Source organism: Benincasa hispida, chromosome 7 (genome assembly GCF_027475165.1).
Source record: "Benincasa hispida cultivar pf3 chromosome 7, pf3_genome.v1.1, whole genome shotgun sequence".
Classification (NCBI taxonomy): domain Eukaryota; kingdom Viridiplantae; phylum Streptophyta; class Magnoliopsida; order Cucurbitales; family Cucurbitaceae; genus Benincasa; species Benincasa hispida.
In genome coordinates, this window is record NC_143484.1 from 20,137,850 (window position 1) to 20,165,554 (window position 27,705).

General features: G+C 35.0%; 2 long non-coding RNA genes across 4 annotated transcripts; one reads left to right on the top strand and one right to left on the bottom strand.

The window, feature by feature from the left end:
* Nucleotides 1–332: 332 nt before the first annotated feature.
* On the bottom strand, nt 333–26,607 carry LOC120081658 (uncharacterized). 3 transcript variants are annotated; one of them, XR_016530815.1, is made up of 3 exons: nt 26,252–26,607; nt 4,736–25,430; nt 333–580 (listed from the first exon to the last, which is right to left on the bottom strand). It is a non-coding gene; the product is annotated as an uncharacterized LOC120081658 (long non-coding RNA). The 3 variants fall into 3 exon arrangements; XR_016530816.1 differs by lacking the exon at nt 333–580 and having other exon boundaries at nt 4,565–5,319; nt 5,537–25,430; XR_016530817.1 differs by lacking the exon at nt 333–580 and having other exon boundaries at nt 22,179–23,051; nt 25,264–25,430; nt 26,252–26,580.
* Nucleotides 5,974–6,681, top strand: LOC150035009 (uncharacterized). Its single transcript, XR_016530814.1, has 4 exons — nt 5,974–6,113; nt 6,188–6,298; nt 6,381–6,462; nt 6,555–6,681. It is a non-coding gene; the product is annotated as an uncharacterized LOC150035009 (long non-coding RNA).
* Nucleotides 26,608–27,705: the final 1,098 nt, after the last annotated feature.

The window sequence follows — 27,705 nt, forward strand, 5'->3', positions numbered from 1 at the left end:
TTCCCCAACTTTCCCAACTCAATTCCATATTTTTTTTTCTTTTCAAATCCCCATTCTTTCTTCACCATTTCATACTAACTTTCTCATCAACCTACTCAACATATTTATACAAATTTAAATAGGGACACACAATTAAGTGGAAAATTAAGACAATTTAAATAAGAAAACACACTTAAGTGTAAAATTGGGATTCGGGATTCACATGAGTATACCATGTTTGGACTTAGAGTCCACATCGAACGACATCTGCCCAATGAAAAAAGTAGTAAACAATAAACTAATAAACTATTATGCACATGAATTAAAGTTTTAGAAATCATACCGCTACACAATCAAAAAGTTCATCTTTTAAATGGTTTGGAACTTTTTTCCAAGAATTATACGTTATAGGTATTTGTTGTCGAACACAAACATCTATATAACTTTGCATCTTCTTTGCTCCAAATCCAATCGGTTGTCCATGATCATTATAATCAATGGCCAACCGTTGCCCAGATTTTCTTATTTGTGCCAACTCAGACATTATAGTTGGGCCATATGGAATACTTATTCTGCTATTTTTGGTGGGATCAACTTCTTGCTGAATTTTCCATGTCAATTTGCACAAAAAAAAAAAAAAAAAAGCATTACTCACACAAAAAACATATAATTTTAATATTAAATACATATAACCATAGTAAATGGCATACCATGTTTAATACATTATTTATCAATTCATCTTCCCTCACAATCATTTCTAATATATGTGGATGTTGTATAATCAATCTCAATAGATGTATCAACATTGGGCATTCTTTGCGTACCTCCATAACCACATTCTTGTAGCATATCTCCTATTTCATCTTCATAAAAACCATCTTTAATTGTTCATTATGGAGATGTTAAAACAATTTACCAACCCGAATTTGCGAGGACTTTACATAGAAGACTTGTTTTGCTTGAGAGGCTAAAATAAATGGGTCTGATTTATGTCCAATACGATTGAGGTCCATAATAGTAAACCCAAACTCGTTTGTTTTGACTCCAGCTCTATTCTCAACCCAATTACATTTGAATAAAATAAATGATAGTCCATGATAGCCAAGCTCCCATATTTCTTGTATTACACCATAAAAGGTCATATCTGACATGATGGGGCTTTTATCCTTAGCACTAGAGACTTGCATTGTGGTAGCCGTTATACTAACTCCACTATTTTGAACCCTCCTAAAATCATCGTGATTCTTTGTGTGATAGTAGTAACCATTGACCATGTAACCAGTATATTTTGCCACAGTTGGACAAGGTCCATTAGCTATCCATCTTAAAGAAGGCGATATGGAATTTTTGGGAAGGTCGAGAGCTAGTGCAACCTACGATATATTTTATAATAATTTAGTAGTTAACATTTAATTATACATCAAATAGTAGGCCTCTAAAGATTACTTGTGTAAACAACCACCGGCTGAATGTACGATTATGCTCTTCTTGAAGCCACTTTCTACTTTTATTTTTACTAAAATTGAGCTTAGACAAAATATCCATATGTTGCCTATTATAAATGACAAAGTTAGTAGATTATTGAATACTAAAGTAACCTAAAATGAGAATAAGATGGAGATCTACATAGTTGACGTAAGGAAGCACATCATTTACATTTTGAATGACATAAAGATGAGCTTGATCCAACTCATCTTTACTCGGTCTGATAAAAGAAGCAGCTGACAATGCTCTATCAATGTTTGATTTCGCTTTCTTTGTTGATGAGTTTAGCCCAATAGAATTAACACCAAATACAAATTCATAACAAAACTCTATAGTCTCTTCGACAATACAATTTTCTCCAACACATCCTTCTGGTCGATTTCTATTTCATACATAAGTTTTCAACACTTTCATGTATTGTTCAAAAGGATACATGCACCTCAAATAAACAGGTCTACAAAACTCAACTTCTCTTACGAGATGCACTACAAGGTGTACCATTATTGTGAAGAATGATGGTGGAAAATACTTCTCTAAGAGGCATAGAGTGACAACTATATCCTTTTGCATATCCTTTAACTGAGATGAATTGATCGCCTTGAAACAAATAGTATTAAAGAAGAAGCATAGGCGAGTAATTGCAAGTCTTACATGTTTTGGTAAAATATCACGAATGGCTACAAGTAATAATTGTTGCATAAGAACGTGATGGTCATGCAACTTAAGTCTGTAAAGTTTCAAATCTGTGAGCGACACTAAACTTTGAATGTTCAATGAATAGCCTTCAGGTACTTTAATTTCTGATAGTATCTTACGAGAGCTCAATTTCTCAGCTCATGTTAATGTATAACATGCGAGAGGTACAAAGACTTTTTTCTCTCCTACTTGAGGGGCTAACTCTGATCTAATGTTCAGTTCCACCAAATCTAATCGAGTTTTTATTCCATCCTTCGTTTTACCAAGAATATCAAGCAATGTGCCAATAAGATTTGCACACATTTTTTTCAATGTGCATCACGTCTAAACAATGTCGCACGTCAAGATACTTCCAGTATTCTAACTAAAAAAGAATAGATTTTTTCTTCCAATAAGTTGAAGGGCTATCACCACTGTTCTTTTCCTTGATAGTTTTCTTACCAAATGAAAGATACTTACTTATTTCTACAAGAATTTCTTCTCCTCTTAATGGTTCTGGAGAAAATTCTAATTCTTGTGCACCATTAAAAGCTTTCTTTTGTTTCCTATATGGATGATGGCGTTGTAGAAACTTACGATACCCGAGATATGTCATCTTCTTCCCTTTTGGTAAATAAGTAGATGAAGTTTTCTCTCCACAAATTGGACATGCATGATATCCTTTAACCATACAACCAAACAAGTTACCTTACATAGAAAAATCATTAATGGTCAATAATAAAATAGCTTTAAGCATCAAACATTGTTCTTCATATGCAACTTAACATTCTACCCCATCTTTCCAAAAAATTTTCAAATCAACTACTAACAGAGCTAAATAAGCATCTATGTCATTTCCCGGTTGTTTAGGACTAGATATCAGTGCAGTTAACATAAAAAATTTTCACTTCATGCACAACCATGGAGGTACATTATACGTTACTAACGTCACTGGTCAACAACTATATCTACTACTAAGATCTCCATGTGCATTTACCCCATCTGTCGAAAAAGCAAGATGAAGATTTCTAGCTTCTGACCCAAACTCTGGCCACAAATTGTCTATTTTTTTCCACGATAGGGCATCTTTGGGATGTTTTAATAAACCATCTATTTCTTTTTTATTTTTTAGCATGCCACATCAATAAACTTGTTGTTTCTTTACTTCAAGACATTCTTTCAAATCTTGGAATTGGGGAGAAATACCACATGAATTTTGTTGGGATATTCTTAGCCCTTTCCTTTAAATTTTTTTGAAGCTTTCATCTTGACATACCACAAATGGGGCATATATTTGCATTAGAGAGTTCTATTCTAAACAAGTAACAATCGTTGCTACATGCATGAATCTTCTCTACTTCATTCCAAGAGTACCCAACATCTTTTTTGCTTCATAAGTAGAAGTTGGAATTTCATTAGGACTGGACAATATGTCATGAATTAATTCCAACTACTTAGTAAAACGTTTATCGCTCCATCCAAATTTAGCTTTCAAATTATATAACTTTACCAATGTAGATATTTTGGAAAAAGTTTTGCAATTTGGATACAATGGTTTCTTCGCATCATCTAATAATTCTTCAAAATTATCGGATTTTTCATTAAAATAGTTATTGTATGCAGCCTCAAACATCCCAATTGTGTCATCAACATCAACATCATCCTCATCAACTTTGTCTCTTTCACTAGTAGACACATTTTCATTGTTTCTCTTAATCGATAATGATTCATCGTGAAAAATCCATGTCTAATAACTTTGATCTATACCATTAAAAAATAAGTGATCTCTTATTCTGTTCACATTTAGAGTTTTTGCATTCACACACTTCAAACATAGACAACTCATGACATTCGGTATATTTGAATGTTGTAGACAATTGTTAATAAACATCTCGACCCCTAAACTAACTCAGCTGAAATTCTATTCATTTTCATCCATGACTTATCCATGGTTATAAAATATGCAACTTAATCTACAAAAAATAAAATCAATAACAAGGGAAAATTACATAAGCATAAGCTTGTAAATTTAATCATAATCAACAATAAGACCTAAAACATTAACAAATTGGTTCTGATATACACTTGAACCACACCAAGCAAGATTATCAGCCAAGTACATGTCTTTTTAATTAATTTCATTCAAACATTAACAAATTTCAAGAAGCTTAATCATTGGAACAAAACATAAAATGAATGAAATAACACTTGAACCACTCCAATCAAACTTAATCATCCATGCAAGACCAAATTAATTTATATATAATTGAAAGAAAAGGATTTTGATATATACTTGAACCACACTAAGCAAGACTATCAACCGAGTACATATTTTTCAATTAATTTCATTCCAACATCAACAAATTTAAAGAAGCTTAATCATTGGAACAAAACATAAAATTAATGAAATAACACTTGAACCACACCAATCAATAATCAACAAATTTCAAGACTACCAACCAAGTATATATTCTTCTAACTAATTTAATTCCAACATTTCAAATTTTCAATAAGCTTAATCATTAAAATAAAAGTAAAATGGATTAAGTAACTTCAAATTACTAAATTGAAAATTCATATGAAAATAAAATTATACCTTTCCAAGCAAACAACTTAAACAACCCACAAACTTGAAGAGATCTGAACTGGAGCTCGAAGATTGGAACGTCGGCGAGCACCAAACCTTTGCGAACAGAGTTGAGACAGAAAATTTGATAAACGATGAGCTAACCACGATGCCGGCAACCCACCTCTACAACCGGAACTAGCTGGACCGAAACCCCACTTAAAGAACATGCCATTTAAAGTACGCACCAACGAAGAATCCCCATGAAGAACAACGGAGAACCCACGCGTCGGCGCAGAACACCCCGAGAATGCCCACCCACCGACGGAAATCAACCAAAAAACACCCACGACGATGACCCACCACCGGAAGAAGCACACGACGACAGAGATCTAAGCAAAACCGGTGACGACAACCCATGGAAACACCTCGAGAACATTCACGCGCCGATGAAAATCAACAGGAGACACCCACGACGATGACCCAACACTGAAAGAAGCCCACGACGATGGAGATCCAGCCAACACCGGTGACGACAACCCACGAACTACATCCTCCTTGGTGCCGCTTCTAGCTACATCTTCTTCACACTACTATACTCACAAGGTCTCCCTCTAAATCAGATGATGCGAGTTTGGATGATTTTGGTATAATATTTTTATAAATAATTTAAAAATAATATATTTTCATAAAAACTTCCAAAATTTAGAATATTGAAAGAAAATCAGTATGAAGTTGGAGAAACCGGGGAAATTGGACCGAAAGAAAAGGGAAAATGGTGGGTTTGACTTTTTATTATAATTTTATAATAGCGCCGTCAGTCCTCCTCACCTTTCGGACCACCATCTCCGTCCTCTCCGATCCATCCGATCACCGCCACGCGCCTCCTCCCTTAGTTGTTGTCAAGACCGTTCGCCGGCAGGTATGGCTTTTCTTGGGTTCTCTCTTCGTCAACCCAAAACATATTAGTTGTGTTGTGTTTCCCATTTCAATGCTACAAGCCAATGATGAAAGGAAGTGAAGTGCAGAGTCCTGTTTGGCTTTTCTCTTCCCTGTGTTGTTCTCTAAAGTTTTTTTTTTTTTTTCCTATAAAGAATGAAGCAGCTTTCATGAAAAAGTATTTATGTAGCAATTATATAACACATCTCCTTTCAAGATTATCATAAAGCTTCTCTGGGAGCTTTGATATTCTAGGTTGTGTATTATTATTTTTATTTTTTAATGTAAATGTTGATTACAGTGATAATTGTTTGAAATGTCCAGCCACTCCTTGACATTTTTGACAGCCGAGTTAATAAAGCTGGAAAAGTAGGGGCTGTTTATGTCAAAATTGACGATGGAGTACTATTCGAAATCAAGCCACATGCTCGTATTCCAAGAACATATAATCGCTTTTGTGGACTGATATGTAAGTAGCATCTCGTTCGTCTATTTACAAGTAATAATGATTGGTTAACCATTTGATTTGTTCAATGCTTGCAGTGGACTTACTCAAGAAGAGATGCATTCGTGCTGAAGATACAAACGAAGTACTTTTTCGTGTCCTCAACGAACCATTGTCTCAACATTTGCCCAGAAACTCTCGTATTATAGGCAAGTATTATACTTTCATGAGCTCTATTCTAATGCAAATGATTTACTAATATGGAAGAACACTTGAAATATTGGACTGCAGGTGTCTCTAATGGTTTGGAAAAGTGGTTGACATGGAGAACTATGTTTCTGCTACTAGTGATGATAAGAATCTCGTTTTTGTGGTATGTTATATTATATGATTCTTGTTTCCTCTTTGTCTTGAAGTATATTCAAAGTAAAATTTGAAACATGAGAGCTTCTTGTACGTTTATAGGTTAGTGCGACGGATCATAAGAAAATTAATACATGTACGGATGACATGATATCAGGTAAATTCTACCATTCTATATAGACCTGTTTGGGAGGCTGGAATGTAATGGGTTGTAATTATAAGCTCATGTTTGGATTGATGGCTTTAGGCTTGGTTTGTTATCCCTATTACATTCCCCAACCTAACACTCTTTCCCACCATTTTCATGCTTTTGATCCCATTCAAACATCGATTTTAACATTTTATTGTAATACTGATTTGTAATAATTCTGATTACATTCCAACCTCCCAAAGAGACATTATATTTTCTTAAAAGATATTTGTTGTTTAAAATTTTTATTTTTCAATTATTTGTTGGGTTGGGGTGCTAATGGCTATTTTTTATTTTAATTTTGTGGTACAGTTTCACACTATCAACTGGTGTCCATGAGTTGTGTACGTATGATCTGTGAAACATTGGAGTAGAAATGGATCGTTGAACCTCCTTCATATTGATTGAATACAAAATTTACAATCTACTTTTTATATTTCTTTTATTTTATTTTACTTTTCTTATAGACATGATGTACAAGTAACATATATATATTTCAAATTTTAAGCAACAAAAATTGGTTAAAAGTTAAAACAATAAAGGAATCCCCATGTCATTTACTAAATTAATGACAAAGTTACAAAATCATCAAATTTGGGACCAATTAAGAGTTGCATGTGACCCAAATTGAAGTTGAAGACAAATTTTGATGATGTCATGTGTTTTCGTCACAAGCGTTGGATCAAGTAAAATTAATTTTGCCATATTTCACATTATAATTCGGACTTTGGTCCAAATATGCCCAAAAATGAGCTTAATTTGAGCCTAAATAGCAAAGTAGACCTAAATCCAATTATTTAGGTCCAAAGGCCAGATCCATGGTTCAACCAAGCCTATGAGCTAACCAGGCCCAAGCCCATGAAGCCCATCAGAGAGTCCTATAAATAGAGGAACTTTTCTCACTTTAGGAGGTTAGAAATTCTACGTTCAGAGAGCCCAGAGAGAATTCATCAACAAACTGAAGACTCCTGAAGCTGCACTCCTGGAAGACAGAAGACCTTTAAAGACACAAAGACTCTTCTAAGACTTCAACATTAAGAACGTTCGATGCTTTTCTTCTTCAAGTCAAACACATCCATTCAACCGATAAGGAATTAGAGGATTAAGTACTAGAGATCGGACTACATCGCATCAAATCTACACCAACATCACACTAACTCAAGTTTAACTCTACGAAATATGTTTCTCCAGAAACCTCGTGTGAACAAATTGGCATGTCTGATGGGACAACTCTGCCTCTCATCTCTCTCAGCATCTAAAAAAGACAATGGCACCAAAGAAGATTGCATCTAGAGCTCCCACCATAAGCAGCATTTACACGGGACCTGTCACTCGCAGTCGCTCAAGGGAAGCTACGCAAGAGCAAGAGCAAAGCTCCTTCATCGCGCATAACATCCTGAAGCAAATGATGAAGTCCCCTGTCATCAAGGAAAACCCCTTGTTTGACAACTTTACTTCTGCCTCCAGCAAGTCGAAAAGGGATTTGCATCCAGATGTGATTTTCGCCATGATGGCAGATGTAACGGCTGAAGCGGCCATGGTAGAAATGCAAAGGAAGATCAACTTTTTGATGAAAGTCGTCGAGGAGCGAGACCATGAGATCGCCACCCTGAGAGAACAGATGCAATCTCAAGAGGCTGCTGAATCAAGCCAAGCACCTATGGTCAAAACAATTGACAAAGGGAATACCGTGTTGTAAGAAAATCAGTTGCAACAATCAGCTTCGGTGGCCTCTCTGTCGATCCAACAGTTGCAAGACATGATCATGACCTCTATAAGGGCCCAATATGGAGGCTCGACTAAGAATTCCTTCATGTATTCCAAGCCACATACCCAGAGGATCGACAACTTCCTGCGGGGTATCAAAAGTTCTAGCAGTTTGACGAAAAGGGCAACCCAAAGCAACACATTGCCCACTTCGTAGAAACATGTGAGAATTTAGGAACGAGGGGTCATCTGCTAGTCAAGCAGTTCGTCAAAACCCTTATAGGAAACGCTTTTAACTGGTACACGAACCTAGAGCCTGAGGTGATCGACAGTTGGGAGCAACTTGAAAGGGAATTCTTGAATTGCTTCTACAGCACTAGACGCATCGTCAGCATGATGGAGCTGAAAAATGCCAAGCAATGGAAAGGGGAGTCAATCATTGACTACATCAACCGATAGAGGGCTCTGAGTCTGGACTGCAAAGACCGACTCACCGAACTTTCTGTTGTGGAAATGTGCACTCAGGATATGCACTAGGAACTTCTCTATAGAGTAGAGAATAAAGCCCCATACCTTTGAAGAACTGGCGACTCACGCTCACGACACGAAGCTAAGCATTGCCAACAGGGGAGCGAAGGATTTCCTGATCCCTGAGTCAAAGAAGGACAAGAAGAAAGTAAACGGCGCCAAGAAGATTGTGAAAGGCGCCACGAAGGAATCAATGGTCGTTAATACGACCTTGTTGAAGTTTTCCTTGAAAGGGAAAGAGAAGAAGACGAAAAATAAAGACGAATGAGGTAAATGACGTCACCTAACTCTTAAGGAGTAGTAGGAGCAAGACACAAAAAGGAAGGGTAGAAAAAAGGTCGAGAAGCCCAAGGCTATTGACGAGAGAGATGAAGATGTTCCTCGTCCCAAGCAACAGGTGACATTGGCAGATTTCCTCTCAGAGAACTTCTGTGATTGGGATTCAGGAGAAACGCCAGAAGTTGCTACAGGTCATGCTGTTAGCACCACCGAAGAAGAAGATACCCTTCCAAGCCCATTGAAATCGATAGAAGAATCAAAGGGCTTATCATCATTCAGCATAGATGACCTGCTTTCACTCCCACAAGAAGCTAAGGTGACGCTCATTGAGGCATTATTGGAATCCAACATGTCCGGTGCACCGACCTCTGCAACATGTCCGTATGCCTTGTGTTGTACATCCATAGGGTTTTCAGATGAAGATCTGGTGTTAGGATCCAGGTTGCACAATAGGTTTTTGTATGTCTTCGGATATATTCGGGAACAAAAAGTCGTCGGATTCTCATCGATAATGGATCCACGGTCAATATAATGCCTAAAGCAACTATGAAACCATTAAGCATCCCCATGGAAGAGTTTTCAAACAACAAGTTGGTGATTCAAGGGTTCAATCAAGGCAGCCAAAAGGCGATAGGCATGATACACTTAGAGCTCCTCATCAACGACTTGAAGGCCAATGCATTGTTTCACGTTATAGACTCAAAGACCACCTATAGGCTACTACTGAGGTGCCCTTGGATTCATAGGAATGGTGTGATTACGTCCACGATGCATCAATGTTTCAAGTTCTGCTAGGATGGGATTAAGAAGGTTGAAGCTGACTCTAATCCATTTTCGGTGCCCGAGTCTCACTTTACAGATGCAAAGTTTTACTTAAAGAATGAGAATTTCGGTGAATCAATGCCCGCAGAGACCTCGCTAGAAAAGAAAACAGGTAGATCTCGATCAAGGTCACCAGTTGGTACTAGGAAGGAAACAAGTAGCGAACACACGCCTCTAGCCTAAAAGGGAGTGAGACCTCTGCCAGTGTTGGATTAACACTTGTGGTGAGGGATGAAACGACCTCAGGACCTCCAATTCTATGTTATGTCCCTTTGTCGAGACGGAAGAAGGGGGAGTCACCTTTTACGAAATGCTCAAAAGTTTTGCAGGTCGGCAATATAGAAATCCTAAAGGAGATTTTCGTCACACCTCTCACGTTAATAACAAAGTAGGAAGTCCACAAGCCAGAGGCATTTAGACATCGAGAGATAGAGATAGATCAATCCAAGATCGATGCCATCCAGAAGATGCCAAGGCCAAGGAATCTACATGAGTTAATAAGTCTACAAGGACGCCTGACCTACATCCGGAGGTTTATTTCCAACTTGGTGGAGCGATGTCAACCCTCTCATAGTCTGATGAGAAAGGGAGAAAAATTAGAATGGGATGAGGTCTGTCCAAATGCCTTTGATAGCATAAAGAGGTAATTACTCAGTCCTCCTGTCTTAGGATCCCCAATAGCGGGCAAGCCATTGATATTGTACATCGCAGCTCAAGAAAGATCGTTGTGGGCATTGTTGGCATAAAAAGGAGAGAAGGGAAAAGAACGTGCTCTCTATTACCTAAGCAAAACCTTAAACGGGGCTGAGATCAACTATTTATTGGCTTTTTTGCCCTTAATCTCAAATTAATTAATTTTAATTAATTAATTAATCAATGTTTTGATGATAACAAACTCAATTTTTAATTACTGAAAGTTTTAGTGTTTTAATATGTCCATAGCGTAGAGCTCGGAACAACAACTTCAACACCTCTTGAATCACTCAAATCGGAGCTAAAACGAAGACGTTATGACCGAAACAAGTCTATAGAGAAAATACCGTGGTAGATGACGTGACATAACCAGACCATTTGCATGTAGGCATGTGGCAGCATATTGGTTGAATGGTGGATCATTAAGAGATTAACATATGATGAACTTTTGATTTTTAGATTGATTTAAAAAAATAAAATTTAAAAGAAATTTAAAAGGAAAATAAATTTAATATTATTTTATGTTTGTGTCTAACGGCTAGTTTTTTACACATAGTATGTTCTTTTATTTTTGGATTGACTTTTAAAAAAATGAATTAAAAAAAATGAATTTAATATTATTTTATGTTTGTGTCTAACGGCTAGTTTTTGATACATGGTATGTTTTTATTTTTTGGATTAATTTTAAAAAGAAAATGAATTTCAAAAGAAAAAGAATTTAATATTATATTTTGTTTGTATCTAACGACTAGTTTAGTTTAAAATCTCCACCATTGATTTTTCTTTTCCAAAATCCAATGGTCCAAATTAATTGTGGTTTCTAAAAATTTTTCCATTTCCATATAAATCATCTTCCTCTCCAAATTTTGTTCAAACAAATTTTACATTTCATAATCCTTTAAAACTCAAAAGTTTCTATTGTTGCTCTCTCTAAGCTCCCAATTTTTTTCTTTTCATCTTATTCTTGAGAGAGTGTAGTATTGTGAGAATAAATTTGTTGAGTGCTTAAACTTGTAAATCCACTCTAGTGAGAGTTGTATTGTGTTCTTTATAAATTCCAACATTTGTAACAGTTTGATCCTAAACCGTGGAAAGGTTCAGGTTTGCTCTTGAACCCGTAAAAGAAGCAGTGGTGTAACAGTTGGGCTCTAATCCGTGGAAAGAGTTGGAAAGATTTTATTCAAATTCCCAATAGGCACTTGAAGAATAGAGTAGGTCGAGTTTGACCAAACATTATAAAAATTATGGTGTCTTCTTCTCTAACTCTTTCCTTTTTATTTTTGCAAATAATTTAAGCAATTTATTGTATGTTTTAGTTTGTTTTTATTTATTTGCTAAAATTTGATATAATTAACTTATCACACTTTTTGTCATCTTATTTGTTGCACAAATTGAATTTTTCTTATTATTTATAAAAAGTTTAATTAAACCTCATTCACCCCCTCTAGGGTTGCCATATCGATCCAACAAATTGGTACCAGAGTGGGTTGCTCTTCTTGAAATATTTATTTCTTGATAAACTTAATTGTTTTTTAGTTATGGCAACTTTAGGTTTTATCCCTTTTACCAATAGTCAATCTATTACAAAGCCTCCTTTCTTTAATGATACTAATTATAGTTATTGGAAAAATAGATTGAGATTTTTCTTGCTTTCTATTGATTATGATTTATGGGATATTGTTGAGAACGGTTTTAAAATTCCAACAAAAGATGTTGATGGTGTTAGCACTATAAAACCTAAGGAAGAATGGTCAATAAATGAAAAGAAAACATGCTCTTTAAATGCCAAAGCTAATAATTGCTTATTTTGTGCTTTGAATGAAGTTGAGTATAATAGAGTGTCTATTTGCAAAACCGCTAAAGAGATATGAGATAAATTAGAAATTACTCATGAAGGAACTAGTCAAGTAAAAGAAACAAAGATTGACATGTTAGTTCATCAATATGAAATGTTTAAAATTGATGAAAAATGAAACTATTTCCGATATGTTTATGAGATTTACTAACATTGTCAATGCTTTAGAAGAATTTGGGAAAAAGTACTCAAATCTTGAGAAGATAAAGAAGCTATTGTGGTCTTTGCCTAAACAATAGGAGCCTAAAGTCACCATCATTCAAGAGGCAAAGGATCTCGAATCTTTCTTCAGTGATGAACTCATAGGATCGTTGTTGATGCATGAGATAAAGATCAAGAAAAACATGGAGGAGGAAAAGAAAAGAAAGAAAAGAGTATAGCTTTAAAGACCATCTCTTTAGAAGTTGACTCCCAAGATGAAGATGACCTTGATGAAGATGATGTTTCCTATCTTTCACGTAAGTATAAGAACTTCATCAAGAGAAAGAAGCAAATCAAGAAGCATCTCTCCAACCAAAAAGAGTCAAAAGGTGAAAAGAGCAAAAAGGATGAAGTAATATGCTATGAATGCAAGAAGTCGGGTCATATTAGAACCGATTGTCCTTTTCTTAAATCATCTAAGAAATCCAAGAAGAAAGCAATAAAAGCTACTTGGGATAATAGCGATGAAAGCGAAAGTGGGAGTGATAATGAAGAAGTGGCCAATTTTTGCTTCAAGGCTCATAGTGACAAAGAGGATGAACAAAATGATGAGGTAACTCTAGAACCTCTTTCTTATAATGAATTGTTTGAAGCTTTTGAAAATATGCAAAATGATTTAAAAAAAACTTAGTTCTAAGTATGTTGTTCTTAAAAAGAAATACAATGTTTTATCTAGTAAAAATAAGTCTTTACTTGAAGAAATTGCTTGCTTAAAAGAGAATGAGCATGATGCTATGCATATTGATGAAATGAATATCTCTTGTGACAAGCATGCTTTTGATTGTGATGAGAAAAATGTCTTGCTTCTCAAAGTTAAATTTCTTGAGCATGATAGATGTGAAAAAGATAATTTGATTAAATTACTCAAAGAAAAGGAATTTAGTGCTTTGCAAGAACTTGATAAGGCTAAAGAATCTATTAAAAAGTTGACAATAGGTGCTCAAAGATTAGACAAGATAATTGAAGTAGGCAAGCCTTTTGGTGATAAAAGAGGTTTAGGCTATATTGATGAATGTTCTACTCCTTCAAGTTCTAAAACTATCTTTGTTAAAGCATCTCATAATATGCCTAAGGTTGTGTCTAAGCATGTTAAATCTAACTTTGTGCCAATATGTCATTATTGTGGTGTTGAAGGCCATATTAGACCTAAGTGTTTTAAATTGAAATATGCTCATACTACTTCTCCAAGAAGAAATTTTTCTCAAAGGGCAAAGTTTCACAATGCTCTAAGGAATAATTTCTCCAAGAAAAGTAGAGTGCATAAATTTGTTGTAAGAGATAAATCTTTGCATAATGTTGTTTGTTTCTCATGTGACAAGTTTGGACATATAACTTATTCTTGTTACTTGTCTAAATCCAATGCCTTAAATGTCTATGCAAAAATGAAATGGATTCCCAAGTTTATCAATACTAACCATTTAGGACCCAAACAAGTGTGGGTACCAAAGAATCAAACTCGATCATTTATGCTTGTCTAACCGCTAGTTTTTTACACATGTTATGTTTTTATTTTTTGGATTAATTTTAAAAAGAAAAGGAATTTCAAAAGAAAAAGAATTTAATATTATATTTTGTTTGTATCTAACGACTAGTTTAGTTTAAAATCTCCACTATTGATTTTTCTTTTCCAAAATCCAATGGTCCAAATTAATTGTGGTTTCTAAAAATTTTTCCATCTCTATATAAACCATCTTCCTCTCCAAATTTTGTACAAACAAATTTTATATTTCATAATCCTCCAAAACTCAAAAGTTTCCATTGTTGCTCTCTCTAAACTCCCAATTTGTTTCTTTTCATCTTATTCTTGAGAGAGTGTTATTGTATTGTGAGGATAAATTTGTTGAGTACTTAAACTTGTAAATCCACTTTAGTGAGAGTTGTATTGTGTTCTTCAAAAATTCCAACATTTGTAACGGTTTGATCCTAAACCATGGAGAGGATTAGGTTTGTTCTTAAACTGGTAAAAGGAGTGGTGGTGTAACGGTTGGGCTCTAATCCGTGGAAAGAGTCAGAAAGATTTTATTCAATTTCCTAAGAGGCGCTTGGAGAGTGGAGTAGGTCGAGTTTGACCGAACCACTATAAAAATTACAGTGTCTTCTTCTCTAACTCTTTCCTTTTTATTTTTGCAAATAATTTAAGCAATTTATTGTATGTTTTAGTTTGTTCTTATTTATTTGCTAAAATTTGATAGAATTAAATTATCACACTTTTTGTCATCTTATTTGTTGCATAAATTGAATTTTTCTTATTATTTATAAGAAGTGTATTAATTAATTTAATTAGGTTAATTTAGAAAAAAAAAAAAGTTTAATTAAACCCTATTCACCCCTCCCCCCTCTAAGGTTGCCATATCAATCCAACACTATTCTCCTATTGAGAAGACGTGCCTTGTATTCTTCTTCGCTACAAATAACTTGAGACACTACATGCAAGCCTTCACAGTCTGTTTAATTGTGAAAGCCTACCCCATTAGGTATGTTCTATCTAGGCCAATCATCTCGGGGCATTTGGCCAAGTGGGCAATCATGCTTCAGCAATACGACATCGTTTATATTCCACTCAAGGCAATTAAAGGGCAAGTATTGGCCGACTTCTTGGTAGATCACCTTGTTCCATCAGATTGGAAGTTAAGTGAAGACTTGTCTGACGATGAAATTCTCTTCACGAAAATCACGGGGCTTTGGGTCATGTTCTTCGATGGTGCGGCCCGGAGAAGTGGTATGGGGGCAAGCATCGTCCTCATTTCACCAAAAAAGCACATGTTTCCTTATAGCTTCGCGCTTGCTGAACTATGCTCGAACAACGCTACCGAATACCAAGCCTTGATAATCGGCCTCTAAATGGCTTTGGAGATTGGGGTATCTTACAAAGAGATTTTCGGTGACTCAAAGTTGATAATCAATCAGTTCTTACACCATTGCAATGTGAAGCATGACGACTTGAAGCCTTACTTCATTTATGCTCGACAGTTGATGGGAAAATTTGAAAGCGTGACATTGGAGCATGTCTTGAGGATGGAAAATAAAAAGGCAGACGCTTTAGCAAACTTGGCTACTGCCTTGATGGTTCTGGATGATGTATCTCTTAGTGTATCACTTTGTCAAAGGTGGGTTGTACCTCTGGTCGAGACCGCGTGTGAAGAAATGAATGCAATATCAGTCTACTTAATCGATGAGGAAGACTGGCGGCAGCTCATTATAGATTACCTTGAGCATGGAAGGCTTTCGGACGACCCTCGCCATAAAACTGAGATTCGAAGGAGGTTTACGCATTTCATTTACTACAAAGGGGTTTTGTACTGTCGATCCCTTGAAGGACTCTTTCTGCGATGCCTTGGAAAAGAGGAGCCAATGAAGGCTTAGAAAAAGCGCATTCAGGCATATGCGGTGCGCATCAGTCCGGACCAAAGCTACAGTTCCAATTGAAAATGATGAGTTACTACTGGCCGAGGATAATCCAGGATTCAATGGAATACGCAAAGAAGTGCGAAGCTTGTCAATATCATGCGAATTTCATTCATCAATCGCCCAAGCCTTTGCACCTGACTATAGCCTCGTGGTTTTTTGAAGCATGGGGGCTCGATCTGGTTAGCCCTATGACACCTAAGTCATTAGCAGGGCATTTTTATATCCTCGCAGCCACTGATTACTTTTCAAGATGAGCTGGGGCTATCGCTTTAAGGGAAGCTAAGAAAGAGAATATGGTGGACTTTATGCGCACTCACATCATCTATTGGTACGGTATCCCCCATCGAATCATGATAGATAACGAGAGATAGCTCTCCAATAGCTTGATGGACAAGTTGTGTGAGAAAATTCAAATTCAAGCAGTACAAGTCGTCCATGTATAACGCCGCCGCGAATGGGTTGGCAAAGACATTCAACAAGACGTTGTGCAACCTGCTTAAGAAAATTGTCTCTAAGTCAAAAAGAGATTGGCAGGAAAAGATCGATGAAGCATTGTGGGCTTATCACACCACTCATAGTATCCCTTCAAGAGTCACTTCGTACTCTCGCATTTACGGGGTAGAGGTTGTCCTTCCCTTGGAAAGAGAAATTTCATCACTAAGAATGACGGTACAAGAAGGATTGATACTACAGAAGACAATGCTAAGCTACGTCTCCAAGAACTAGAAGCACTGGCGAGAAATGACTAGAAGCTCATCAAGCACTGAAGTGTTACCAAGTGAGAATGTCTAAAGCTTTTGATAAGCACGTAAAGCCTCAACTCTTTTCAAGTTGGAGATTTAGTGCTCGCTGTAAGAAGACCTATTATCATGACAAGACATACGGGAAATAAGTTCACACCTAAATGGGATGGACTCTACGTCATCAAAGAAGTCTATACAAACGGAGCATACAAGATTGTTGATCAATACGGACTAAGAATCGACCCAATCAATGGCAAGTTTCTCAAGAAGTTTCACTTAAACAAATGTAAAAGAAAAAAATCTTTTGAACTACATTATGACTTGATGAGAATTTCATGTGGATCATGGGCCTAGCCCATTAGATGGGGCTGGACCAACATGTGGATCATGGGCCTAGCCCATAGAATTTCAAATTTAAAGACCAATATAAATGGCTTGGAAATTTGCCCAAAGATTTGCAACTTGTTAATTGGGGCCACGTACTTTGTGGTGAGAAAGAAGATTCTGGAAGCAAGGTGGTTACATTTGGGTTGGGCCTTGTTAGGTTCTCCGATAATGGGCCAATATTAAAAAGCTTGGGTGAGGCTCATTCTCCTACCAAAGAAGGAAATGTCAAAAATTTAAAAGATGGGTTTTCAACCAGGTTGTTATTTGATCCAAGACCCGACCCAACATGGAATTACAACACCCATGAGATTAACTTAACCCTAACGACACTATGTAATGGTTGTTGCTCGGTGCCGATCATCTTCCTTGGGATAAATATTAAGTTTTGTGTTAAAAAAGAAATGCAGAGGAAGATGGTGGGCCAGACATTAGCAAATAACTTCCGTCGAATTATAGAAGTGGGAGTCGAGTTTCTATGAGGCGGAGAAGAATGAACAAACAATTGGAGCATTGGCATCAGACGGCAAATTTCAGAAGAAGGAAGAACGACGTTGAAGACGAAAAAAGTTGGGGATGGTAGATACAGTAGCGAGGGTGGAGGTTGTCGGGGATGAAGAAAAAGAAGAGGGTGAAGTTACTGAAATGTGCAGAGGAAGGTTGTCGGCGATGAACAATGCTGCAACTTCTTTTAACACCTGATCTCATCACCTAACACTTCACGTGGGCAGAGATTAATTTTCTCACCTGGGCTGGAGTACAAGGAGAAGTCCATTATCCTTCCAAGGCTGAAGAAAAGGTGTGGGTTAATGTGCTGGTAGGAGAAGCACAATATTTTCTGCAAGCCAGCAAGGGCTTTTGGGCCCATTTCATTTTATGCAGGCATTTCTTTGGAAGGCGATGGGCCAGCAGTTGGAGAAAAATGCAGCATTAATTTTGGTTGGGATTGTGGGCTGGGAATTGGGAAAGAAACTCAATTCTTGTTTGCTATAGAAGTAATTTAGGGCAGAATTTTTTATGCTACTGAAGTGGAACAATTTCTTCTAATTGTGGGGCTTAGCGCATGTCAAAAGCTGAGGAAAAAGGGAGCCTCTTGTCTTGGGCTGCTCTATGGGCTAAAGAAGGATGATTCTGGGCTATGGGCTAAAGTTAAGGGAACTAATTGGATCAAATAGCTTTCCAAAGTTGAAGAAAAGAATTCCTCTTTCAAGATTGAAGAGTAGATTACTAGTGTTATGTTTTGGAGGGGAAAAAAAAATTGTCCAATTTTATGATTGTGTTTTGTAAGCCCACCTTGAGGACAAGGTGTCTTCGAAGGGCGAAGTATTGTAAGGCCCCTAGTATAGAAATAGTAGGACTTTTAGGAAAATATTGGTATTGGTATTAGTAAGGGTATAAGAGTAATTAGATAGGAAGTTAGTGAATATGGCTATAAATAGGAGTGGGAGTGGTAGGAGAGTGTGAAGAATTTGGTGGGAATTTCCATTTGGGAATTTGGGAGAGACTAGCCATCTCGAAAGGCTAGGGTTTATCTTGTTAGTTTGTGAGTTTATAGCATATTTCAATACATTTTCCTATATTTCTATAATTGAATTGTCCTTTAGTTTTTCTCTATCTTTTAGTTTCGTTCTTGTTAGGAGGGTTCCTAACATTCTCATACTTAGAGGAGCCTAAATTTTTCCATGTAAAGCCGTCTTCATTTGAAGTGTAAAAAGAGAGAAATTCAATCTGGAAGGGAGTCTCACATATAGAGGAAGCCTAAGTGATCGTTGTCTAATACTCTTATGCTTAGAGGAAGTCTAAGTACGTTGAAGATGAAGGGATCTCACACGTGGAGTCTAACTTTCATTGAGAGGGAGTCTCACACTTAGGAAGAGTCTAAGTGATCATACGCCAAATTAAGTGTCACTGTAATTGTCGTTTATTTACATATAAATACATTGTTTAACAATCTAGAATTTTGTCTTAGAAAATCCTAAGGGGCTGTTTGAGGTGCAGATATGTCTGTAGAGTTTATATATCGTGGAGTTCATGTCTTTATTTGGGGGTGCATGTGTTTGGGATGAACATAAAGTTTTTTGAAACTTTTTCATTCAATAATATGCTTTTATGATTACTATTTTTATTTTGAAACGTTTTTATTCAATAATTCTACCCATCTTTGTTTGAATTAAATATGAATTACAATTTTTTCTTTTAATTTTTAAAATCTTTTTTTTCTTACTTTTTGGGCAATGAATAATAAATAACCCATTACCTTTCTTATAGAAATATGTTTAAATAAAATGAGAAACCAAATCGAAATCAAAACTTTTGATTCTAGCTAATTTTTCTCCATGAATTTCATTATCTTCTTCTTTTTCTTCTCTTTCCTATTGTTGTTGTATATTTTCTCTGTCATAAATTTTTTTAATTAAATATCCCTCATCATCGTAACAGTCGATGAAATATCACCACATTTCTTCAACAATTTTACTTTCATTTCCTCTAAATTTGAAGAATCATCAAAAAACAGATCTCTATTTTCCACTATTTTTTGCTGGAAAATGTTTCAAGAAAAAAAATTTAATTTTATGATTTTTTTTTTTGTTATATGTCACATATTTTTCGTCTAAATATTCTTAACACTCATTTGATATATGAATTCAATTAAATAAATATATTCTTTACAAATTTTTACGTATAAATGTTGCACTTAATGTAGACAAAAGAATATTTTTTATATAATCAACAACCCTACGACATACTTTAAGAATATCAGTCTTATAGTAGTAAGAAGTGATTGTCGAAGTTGATTATCAAAGATAATTTTTGTTGGAGTTTGTAGTCAGAGGTGGTTGTCGGAGCCTGAAGTGGTTGCATGAAGATATATTGGCATTGGTTGTCGAAGTTTTTCATCAAAGGTGGTTTTCAAATCTCGGAGTTAGTCGGGCGAAAGTGGTCGTCGAAGTTGATCATTGAATATGATTTTCACTGAAGATTGTAGTCAAAGGTGACTGTCGGAGCCTAAAGTTAGTCGCATGAAAGTGGTATTAGAGTTGGTTGTCGGCATTTTCCGTTGAAGGTGGTTGTCAAATCCCCGAGTTGGTTCTCGAAGTTGCTTACTCAAAGGTGATCATCGAAGGTGATTTTCATTGGAGTTTGTAGTCGGAGGTGATTGTCAGAGTTGGTCATCAGAGTTTGTTGTCAAAGCCAAATGGTCGTCGGAGTTAGGTCATCGGAGGTGGTTGTCGGAGGCTAGAATTAGTTGTCGGAGTTGGTCGTGCAAAGGTTGTCGAAGCTCAGAGTTGGTCGTCGGAGCTGTCATCGAAGGTGGTTGTCGGAGTTCAAATTTTATTGCCATTTTCATCGGAGGTGGTTATCGGAGCCCCAAGTTGGTCACAAATGTCATCGAAGGTGATTGTTGGAGCTTGGAGTTTGTTCTCAGAGTGTGACAGTGGCCGATGGTTAGAGCCATTGAAAACATTGGAAGAAATGAGTTAGAATGAGTTGGTAAAATATACCAACTCAACTCCACTAACATTTAAAGTTGTAGGCCAAATAATGAGTTGGTATATATATTATAACAACTCAACTCATGTTGGTGAGCCAAACACCCCTAAGATTCTATTAAGATACTTCCAACCCAACATGTTCTGTATTTTAAGTTGGAAAATGTGTCTTTCTATTCTTCTAAAAACTAGTTGATTTAACTATTTTTTGAATGGGGTGTTCATGAGTTAAGTTTGGTTGGATTTAAAGATTTTTTTAAACCCAATGCACTTCCTCATATTAGAAGTATCTTCAACCCAAATAACATTTATTAAATAATGAACCCTAAGTTGGGTCATTGATTAAAATTTGTGTACTAAAAATTAGTAAAATATAAAAATTTTATATAATTATTTTCATGTATTGAATTAAGATTAATAATTCAATTTCAATTTATTTCAATAGTGCTAAGAAATTATTTTTTAGACGTTGGGGAATAAATTATCCCAAAAAATCATGAAATTAAATAAAAGTAGATATATACATATATACACACGTAAACTCAAGTTGGTTCGAGTCAGTTTGAATTATTTTAGATAAATTCATGAACCAATTCAACCCATAAATTTTCATTTATGTACAAATTAGGTTGAGTTGATTGAATTTTTGAGGCACAAGATTATTTGTACACCCCTATTTATTTAATCATTTTTCTTGTCACTCCATTCTTTTCTTCCTACAATGGTCAGATTATTTAAGAAATAATGAAGTGTGTTTTTTGTATTAGTGTAGGGATGATACTTAAAACCACCTTTTCTTTTTTTTTTATTTGGGGTACTAAATTGGCCAAATTAAAATTTTAGGGACCAAATGCACCTATTTCTACAAAGTGGATTTTCAAAATAGAAAAATAAAGGAAACCATTTACACAAAATAATAAAGTTTTAATCTTCTTTCATAGAGGCTAATAGAAGCTAATTGAAGTCTACCTGTGTCTATTAATGTTAGAAATTGATAGACACGGATAAACTTCTATCAGTCTATCGGTGCTTTATTTGTTATTTCTGTAAATATTTTAACGTTTTTTCTATCTATAAAAATTTTTCTTTCTACAAACCATGAGGAATACAAGTATAAATTTTAAAAACATAACACTAAAAACTAAATCCTAATGAAACAATGCCTATTTGTTAATCAAACGAAGCCTAAAATTTAGAAGTAAAAGAATCCAACTGAAACCAATCTCAAACCTAAGAGATAAAAGTATCAAGGGAAGCCTAGATTTTAAAATAAGAACATCCAACAAAAACCCAATCTCAAACCTAAACTTAAAATATAAAGCCAACTTGGGTATAACTCACAGCTAGTTAATGCATACAACATCAACCAATAAATTAAAGGATTGAATTCCCTTTTTAACTCCAAACAAATTGATAACACGGTTCTTTTCTAGAAATGAAACAAAGTATTGAAAGGACAAATAATAATTATACAAAAATCATTCATAAACTTTGGCCGTGTTTCAATTGATGTTCAAAGTGTTTGAATAAGTGTTTTTAAGTTAAAAAGAAAGAGTTTATAAACAAATTGAAAATCAATCCAAACAACAAGCCCTTATAATGAATGACAATGTTAGATATTTCTCAGTATTTTGAATTGCAGTCACAAATGTAGGCTATTCAATACATTTTTTTGTTAAAAAAGACCCAACCTAAAGATCTATATACATGATCTATTACAGCAATTAGATATAGCACTTCCCATCCCAAAAAAATGGATATAGAATTCCAAATATAAATAAATAAATAAGAAATGCATACTTTTGAGTATTTCACTGGCTTGCACGTAGTTTACCCATAACAAAAGTAAATTGCATGCAGTTTCACTGGCTTGCTACAAATTTTGACTACTTTTGTTATGAAAGAGAAAAAAGAAGTTCAATAAAACAGTTCACTGACTTGCATGCAATTTTTGGATATCACAAGTGCTAAGAGTTTGTCTACGCATGATATACGAGAGCTTGGCTAAGAAATATGAAATCCTGTGAACTAACCACATCTTATCCTTGTTAATCCACCAAATTTTACAACATCACTATTATACTCAAAAGCATGTCTTTCTTATTTATTTATTTATATTTGGAATTCTATATCCATTTTGTTAGGAGGGGAAGTGCTATATCTAATTGTTGTAATATATAGCTCACAGATCTTCAAACAATTGATAGGTTGGTATTAGATCACAGGATTTTTTTACCACTTACAATAGTTTTCCACGTTTGCCTTTAGCTTTAGTGCTAAGCTTTTGCAACAATTATGCTGCAATATAATCATATGTTAAAAATTTAAACGAAAGCATCATAAGGAATTAGTTTTATTCACATAACTGGCTACTAATATTTTGTTAAGCAAGAAAAAGTTAAGATTCTGGTATCCAAGTCTGTGGGCCAATTTTGATGAGAACTCCTTCATTAATTCTTATGAACACTACTTGAACTAATCCAACTATACAAATTCGAGAATAAAGAGCCTGACACATAGAAAATGTAAGATTATATTTTGTTCAAAAGAGAAATCATAGAAATTCTAGATTATATTTTGTTCAAAAGAGAGATCATAGAAGTTCTAGATTATATTTTGTTCAAAAGAGAGATCATAAAAATCATATTCATGTTCCTAAGTGTGTTGTCAATATTTAAAGGAGTTTCTTCTTTTTCATCTTCTAAAGAGAAATTTTTTTAATGGCAAACTTGATCAATATTTCTTTTCATATAACTACAAAATTACTTCTATTACAAAAAAGAAAAAAAAGATACTCACCTCATGAACTATATCAGGTCTATACTTGTATAAATCCATTCTCCTCCTCCGCAAGAATTCAACATGTTTTTCTTGATTCAAATTCTTATAGTTTTGAAGAAACATACACACAACAATAATAGAAAACCAAACACTATTATATACGAGTATAAGAGCAATTGATTTTAAACCTATAAACTACTAGTTAAGATTAAAGGTCAAGCTCAAAAATTTAATAAATATTAGAAAGATGAAATGCAACATACAGAGCTGTTACCTTCTAACCAAGGCAAGTGTCAAAGATGTCTTCTCAAGTACAAAACTGACTCTAGATTTTATATGCAAATTTGAAGGAACCATTGGAATACCAAGATATGGACTCAAAGCATATGCAGATTCCTCTTTAACCTCACTAGTACTATCTCCATCATCTTTGTCTTCTTTTTCCTCGACTCGACAAGTGTCAAAGATGTCTTCTCAAGTACACAAATGACTCTAGATTTTATGTGCAAACTTGAAGGAACGAATCATTGGAATACCAAGATATGAACTCAAAACATCTGCAGATTCCTCTTCAACCTCACCAGTACTATCTCCATCATCTTTGTCCTTCCTTTTCCTCGACTCCTTGTTCGAGGAAAAGGAAGGACAGAGAAGATGGACATAGTACTGATGATGTTGAAGAGGAATCTGCAGATGTGTTTTGAGTGTATATATTGGTATTCCAATGGTTTCTTCCTTCAAGTCCAGACATGAAATCTAGAGTCATTTTTGTACTTGAAAAGACATCTTTGACACTTGCCGAGTCGAGGAAAAGGAAGGACAGAGATGAGACATAGTACTAGTGAGGTTAAAGAGGAATCTGCAGATGCTTTGAGTCCATATCTTGGTATTCCAATGGTTCCTTCAAATTTGCATATAAAATCTAGAGTCAGTTTTGTACTTGAGAAGACATCTTTGACACTTGCCTTGGTTGGAAGGTAACAGCTCTGTATGTTGCATTTCATCTTTCTTGATACTTTCTAATATTTATTAATTTTTTGAGTTTAATCTTTAATCTTAGCTAGTAATTTATGGGCTTAAAATCAATTATTCTTCTACTCGTATATAATAATGCTTGTTTTCTATTATTGTTATGCGTATGTTTCTTCAGAACTATTAGATTTTGAATCAAGAAAAACATGCTAAATTCTTGCGGAGGAGGAGAATGGACCCATACAAGTATGGACCTGATATAGTTCACGAGATGATTATCTTATTTCTTTTTCTTTCTTGTAATAGAAGTACATTTCATAGTTATATGAAAACGAATATTGATCAAGTTTAGCCATTATAGAAATTTCTCTTTAGAAGATCGAAAAGAAGAAACTCCTTTGAATATTGACAACACACATAGGAACAGGAATAGAAGTTCTGTGATCTCTATTTTAAACAAAATATAACCTTAAATTTTTCTATGCCAGGCTTTTGTTCATATATGTATTCTCAGATTTGTATGATTGGATTAGTTCAAGTAGTGTTCATAAGAACTAATGAAGGAGTTATCATCAAAGTTGACCCACAAACTCGAATACCAAACAATAATAGAAAAACAAGCACTATTGTATACGAGTAGAAGAGCAATTGATTTTAAACTTATAAATTACTAGCTAAGATTAAAGGTCAAGCTCAAAAAATTAATAAATATTAGAGAGTATCAAGAAAAATGAAATGCAATATACGGGGCCCTTACCTTTCCAACAAAGGCAAGGGTCAAAAATGACTCTAGATTTCATGTGCATATTTGAAAGAATCATTGGAATACCAACATCTGCAGATTCCTCTTCAACATCATCTCTGTCCTTCCTTTTTCTCGAACAAGGTTGTAGGATCCCTCTTCCCATATTTCTCCATTAAAGACTATTGAAACAAAAATGCGTAGAGCTTAAAGAATATTAAACTTTTGCAATATAACCATTCAAACAAAAACTCATGATACACTACTAAAAAAAATTAAATAAATAATCATAACTAAAAAAAAAAAAAAAAAAAAAAAAAAAAAAAAAAAAGTGGAAAGGCAACTTACTTGAACTAAACATGAAGGAGTGCAAGATGATTGGTAATTTCTCCCCCAAATTTCGCACTAAACTAAGGAATAATACCAAACTTTCTTACCTAATTAACCCGAAGTTAGACATCAAACTTGATTCTAATATTTGTTCACAGAACATCCACAACCTAAAACTTAAGGATTTAAACATTACACAAAACACCTGAGGAAATATTCAACATTCATAAGCCATTAAGAGTTTCAAATCATGTTGACAATCCCAATGCCAAACTTCCAAATTTAATTTGTGGATAAGTAATAAAGAATGAACAAACAACAAAAGGCCTACAAATTCAGAGCCTTAACCACCAAATTACACACTAAATCCACTAAAGCAAACATAAATTAGCTACTAAACAATGTCCAAACAGCTCAGAGACCTTGTTTCCTAGACAAACTAAACGACTCACTTTGACTTTTAATCAAATCATAAATTTCATCTAACATAAGTGAATTCAAGAAGGGGTTTTAGGGGTTTTAGAGGCTTAATACTTACTAAAATTACAGAAACGAGAGAGAACTCACGTTTGAACTTACTAAAATTAATCAAATCCTAAATCTTGAATCTATCATCAACACGTTATGAGTAACAAATTTATGCCAAACGGAAGCTGGACATTAGAGAACTCACCCGAACTCCAACCACTGCTTGAACCGGCGGCCGCGGGCGTGCGACAGGGACGGCGGCGAGAGTGATGCGCTAGAACAGAAACGAGAGAGATAGAGTGGCTGGAGCGGACGTGACGGAAGAAGAAAAACCCACCACCGGACGTGACGGCGACGGCCGTGAATGACGATCGGCGAGCTGGAGTGGCTGGAGCGGCGAGGTGGGCGGACCGACGGTAGACGAATGTGTCTGAGGGGGAGCGGCGGCTAGGGCCTGGCGAAGGTGTCTGCGCGAGAGTGAGAGAGATGAGAGTAGAGCAGATATTTCTCTTTTTTTCTTGACTTTTATAATATACAAAAGGAGTCTTTGAAGCAAGAAATATTTGTACTTTGCCATTTCCTTCTCAAATTAAAATAGTTTACACTTCAAACATATACTATTTTAATCCATACTAAAATAATCTATATCCAAACACAAACCTTATCCAATTAGAACCCAAGTATAATAACTATGATTATAATGACAACTTCTTATCCCAAATGCCATCAAAGAGAACATTGACAAAAATACCCCTCCCACTTTATTTTTTGAAAAAATGACACTTAAAAAAAAAACTTATTTTTTTGAACCTCATGATTATGAAAATGATGTAAATGAAGGAGAACTTATTATGATTAATTACTTTTTATCCTTCCAACCAATTAATTGTGATCTCATTCCATTATCTACCTTGATTACAATTACAGATAAAAAAAAAAGAATTACTAATAAATTACCTACCTCAACCACCAATTAATTACAATCTCATTCTATTATGCACAACAATAAGATTGAAAACATGGAGATTAGTGAAATAAAGAAATTAATTAGAAAAAATCAAAAAGATATTAAAAAATGAAATGAAGAAGCCTGGTTGGGCTTCATGACACATACATCGAGTCCTTACCGGGTTGATGAAGCGGTGGGGACCGGGTATCCCGCCGGTTTATAAAATAGAAAAAAAAAATTGAAGTGAAGAAACCCGGTTGGGCTTCATAAGGCGCATACACCGGGCACTTACCGGGTCGATGGGGATTGGGTATCTCGCTGGTTTTCCACCTTCCCTCACTTTTTTTTTTGGTTCAGCACCCAGTCGGATAGAAATGACCCGTTTCAAACTAAGATTGGATATCCACTAGGCTTCTCTCTCTTTTTTCTTTTCCTTTTTTTTTTAATATCTTACCCACTACTAATACCTTATTCTCTTTAATTGTAGGAAAAATCCTTGAGTTTGAGATTATTTTTTATTGTATTTGATTTTTTTTTCACTAATTCAATCTAAAGTGAATGATAATTAATTTTATAAGATTAAAACCTTTTTTTGTTTAAATTATTGATTTTTCATGATTTTCCATTGATTTGAGATTATTGTACTTGTTGTGCATGATTTTGTATGGTTTAGATTGGTTTGCATGATTTAGAGTGATTTTGCAAGGTTT